Source organism: Mchenga conophoros, unplaced genomic scaffold (genome assembly GCF_057382185.1).
Source record: "Mchenga conophoros isolate Kocher_MC1m ecotype Shallow Benthic unplaced genomic scaffold, M_conophoros_male_GT1.1 unmapped_scaffold_10, whole genome shotgun sequence".
In the NCBI taxonomy this organism is placed as follows: Eukaryota; Metazoa; Chordata; class Actinopteri; order Cichliformes; family Cichlidae; genus Mchenga; species Mchenga conophoros.
The window spans coordinates 1,070,002-1,074,266 of record NW_028182337.1 but is presented as its reverse complement, the minus strand read 5'-3'; positions in this window follow the sequence as shown (position 1 = coordinate 1,074,266).

Below are 4,265 nucleotides of genomic sequence, written 5' to 3'. Positions count from 1 at the left end.
AGAGCAGGGGAGGATGTGCGTCCCCGGGGCCTGCTGGAGGTCAAGGTCCATGCTGGATATGCGCTGGAGCGTAACTACAAGAAAGGTAAGCTAGTGGGGGACTAGAGCAGGGGAGGATGTGCGTCCCCGGGGCCTGCTGGAGGTCCAGGTCCATGCCCGATGTGAGTAGCAGCAGGGCCAGCGCGCCCAGGAGCACATCTTTTTCGACCGTAAAGGGAGACAGGAGGCCGACTCACTGCCTCGGCTAAATGGAGAGGGAATTTCAGAAGGGCCAGGGCACAAGCATGGACCTTTTCAGCTGTAAGGGAGGCAAGAGCAAGGTGTGATGTAGGTCCCCGGGGCCTGCTGGAGGTCCAGGTCCATGCCCGATGTGAGTAGCAGCAGGGCCAGCGCGCCCAGGAGCACATCTTTTTCGACCGTAAAGGGAGACAGGAGGCCGACTCACTGCCTCGGCTAAATGGAGAGGGAATTTCAGAAGGGCCAGGTCACAAGCATGGACCTTTTCAGCTGTAAGGGAGGCAAGAGCAAGGTGTGATGTAGGTCCCCGGGGCCTACTGGAGGTCCAGGTCCATGCCCGATGTGAGTAGCAGCCGGCGCCAGCGCGTCCAGGAGCACATCTTTTCGACCGTAAAGGGAGACAGGAGGCCGACTCACTGCCTCGGCTAAATGGAGAGGGAATTTCAGAAGGGCCAGGGCAAAAGCATGGACCTTTTCAGCTGTAAGGGAGGCAAGAGCAAGGTGTGATGTAGGTCCCCGGGGCCTACTGGAGGTCCAGGTCCATGCCCGATGTGAGTAGCAGCCGGCGCCAGCGCGTCCAGGAGCACATCTTTTTCGACCGTAAAGGGAGACAGGAGGCCGACTCACTGCCTCGGCTAAATGGAGAGGGAATTTCAGAAGGGCCAGGGCAAAAGCATGGACCTTTTCAGCTGTAAGGGAGGCAAGAGCAAGGTGTGATGTAGGTCCCCGGGGCCTGCTGGAGGTCCAGGTCCATGCCCGATGTGAGTAGCAGCAGGGCCAGCGCGCCCAGGAGCACATCTTTTTCGACCGTAAAGGGAGACAGGAGGCCGACTCACTGCCTCGGCTAAATGGAGAGGGAATTTCAGAAGGGCCAGGGCACAAGCATGGACCTTTTCAGCTGTAAGGGAGGCAAGAGCAAGGTGTGATGTAGGTCCCCGGGGCCTGCTGGAGGTCCAGGTCCATGCCCGATGTGAGTAGCAGCAGGGCCAGCGCGCCAAGGAGCACATCTTTTTCGACCGTAAAGGGAGACAGGAGGCCGACTCACTGCCTCGGCTAAATGGAGAGGGAATTTCAGCAGGGCCAGGGGCACAGGCATGGACCTTTTTCAGCTGTAAGGGAGGCAAGAGCAAGGTGTGATGTAGGTCCCCGGGGCCTGCTGGAGGTCCAGGTCCATGCCCGATGTGAGTAGCAGCAGGGCCAGCGCGCCCAGGAGCACATCTTTTTCGACCGTAAAGGAGACAGGAGGCCGACTCTCTGCCTCGGCTAAATGGAGAGGGAATTTCAGAAGGGCCAGGGCACAAGCATGGACCTTTTTCAGCTGTAAGGGAGGGAAGAGCAATGTGCGATGTAGGTCCCCGGGGCCTGCTGGAGGTCCAGGTCCATGCCCGATGTGAGTAGCAGCAGGGCCAGCGCGCCCAGGAGCACATCTTTTTCGACCGTAAAGGAGACAGGAGGCCGACTCTCTGCCTCGGCTAAATGGAGAGGGAATTTCAGAAGGGCCAGGGCACAAGCATGGACCTTTTTCAGCTGTAAGGGAGGGAAGAGCAATGTGCGATGTAGGTCCCCGGGGCCTGCTGGAGGTCCAGGGTCCATGCCCGATGTGAGTAGCAGCAGGGCCAGCGCGCCCAGGAGCACATCTTTTTCGACCGTAAAGGGAGACAGGAGGCCGACTCACTGCCTCGGCTAAATGGAGAGGGAATTTCAGCAGGGCCAGGGCACAGGCATGGACCTTTTTCAGCTGTAAGGGAGGCAAGAGCAAGGTGCGATGTAGGTCCCCGGGGCCTGTTGTCGTACCATAGGCACGAGTGGTGTGTGTGTGTGGCAAAGAGTTTCTGCGCAGTGTACCAGGGGCACGGGGAAAGGTTGTTGTACCATAGGCACGAGAAAAGTTGTCGTACCATAGGCACGAGAAAAGTTGTCGTACCATAGGTACGAGGAGTGTGTGTGTGGCAAAGTGCTACTGAGCGGTGTACCAGGGGCACGGCGAAAAGTTGTTGTACCATAGGCACGAGAAAAGTTGTTGTACCATAGGCACGAGAAAAGCTGTCGTACCAGGGGCACGGAGGAAAGTTGTTGTACCATAGGCACGAGAAAAGTTGTCGTACCATAGGCACGAGGAGAGTTTGTGTGGCAAAGTGCTACTGAGCGGTGTACCAGGGGCACGGCGAAAGGTTGTTGTACCATAGGCACGAGAAAAGTTGTTGTACCATAGGCACGAGAAAAGCTGTCGTACCAGGGGCACGGAGGAAAGTTGTTGTACCATAGGCACGAGAAAAGTTGTTGTACCATAGGCACGAGAAAAGCTGTCGTACCAGGGGCACGGAGGAAAGTTGTTGTACCATAGGCACGAGAAAAGTTGTCGTACCATAGGCACGAGGAGAGTTTGTGTGGCAAAGTGCTACTGAGCGGTGTACCAGGGGCACGGCGAAAGGTTGTTGTACCATAGGCACGAGAAAAGTTGTTGTACCATAGGCACGAGAAAAGCTGTCGTACCAGGGGCACGGAGGAAAGTTGTTGTACCATAGGCACGAGAAAAGTTGTTGTACCATAGGCACGAGAAAAGCTGTCGTACCAGGGGCACGGAGGAAAGTTGTTGTACCATAGGCACGAGAAAAGTTGTCGTACCATAGGCACGAGGAGAGTTTGTGTGGCAAAGTGCTACTGAGCGGTGTACCAGGGGCACGGCGAAAAGTTGTTGTACCATAGGCACGAGAAAAGTTGTCGTACCATAGGCACGAGAAAAGTTGTCGTACCATAGGTACGAGAAAAGTTGTCGTACCATAGGCACAAGCAGTGCGTGCGTGTGTGTGGCAAAGTGTTTCTGCGCAGTGTACCAGGGGCATGTTTGAATTTACATTCTGGAGTACCAGGGGCACGAGGATTTTGCCAGTGGTGTTTTGCTTTGTCAGTGGGAGGGGCTTAAGTGTGGGTCCACGGGGCCTGCTGGAGGTCAAGGTCCATGCTGGATATGCGCTGGAGCGTAACTACAAGAAAGGTAAGCTAGTGGGGGACTAGAGCAGGGGAGGATGTGCGTCCCCGGGCATGCTGGAGGTCAAGGGCCATGCTGGATATGCAGTGGAGGGTAACTGCAGGAGAAGGAACGCTCATGGGGGATTAGAGCGGAGGAGTATGTGGGTCCTCGGGGCCTGCTGGAGGGCAAGGGCCATGCTGGATTTGTGGTGGAGGGTAACTGCGGGAGAAGGAAAGCTAGTGGGGGAGTAGAGCAGAGGAGTATGTTGGTCCCCGGGGGCCTGCTGGAGGTCAAGGTCCGTGCTAGATACGTGGTACAGGGTTAACTGCGGGGGGGGGGGGTAATGTGGGTTCACGGGGCCTGCTGGAGGTCAAGGTCCATGCTGGATATGCGCTGGAGCGTAACTGCAAGAAAGGAAAGCTAGTGGGGGAGTAGAGCAGGGGAGTATGTGGGTCCCCAGGGCCTGCTGGAGGTCCAGGTCCATGCTAGATATGTGGCACAGGGTAACTGCAGGGGGGGGGTAATGTGGGTCCACGGGGCCTGCTGGAAGTCAAGGTCCATGCTAGACATGTGGGTACAGGGTAACTGCAGGGGGAAGGGGGGGGGGGGTAATGTGGGTCCCCGGGGCCTGCTGGAGGTCAAGGTCCGTGCTAGATATGTGGTACAGGGTTAACTGCAGGAGGGGGGGGGGGGGGGGGTAATGTGGGTTCACGGGGCCTGCTGGAGGTCAAGGTCCATGCTGGATATGCGCTGGAGCGTAACTGCAAGAAAGGAAAGCTAGTGGGGGAGTAGAGCAGGGGAGTATGTGGGTCCCCAGGGCCTGCTGGAGGTCCAGGTCCATGCTAGATATGTGGCACAGGGTAACTGCAGGGGGGGGTAATGTGGGTCCACGGGGCCTGCTGGAAGTCAAGGTCCATGCTAGACATGTGGTACAGGGTAACTGCAGGGGGAAGGGGGGGGGGGGGTAATGTGGGTCCCCGGGGCCTGCTGGAGGTCAAGGTCCGTGCTAGATATGTGGTACGGGGTAACTGCGGTGGGGGGGGCCGGATCTAATGGG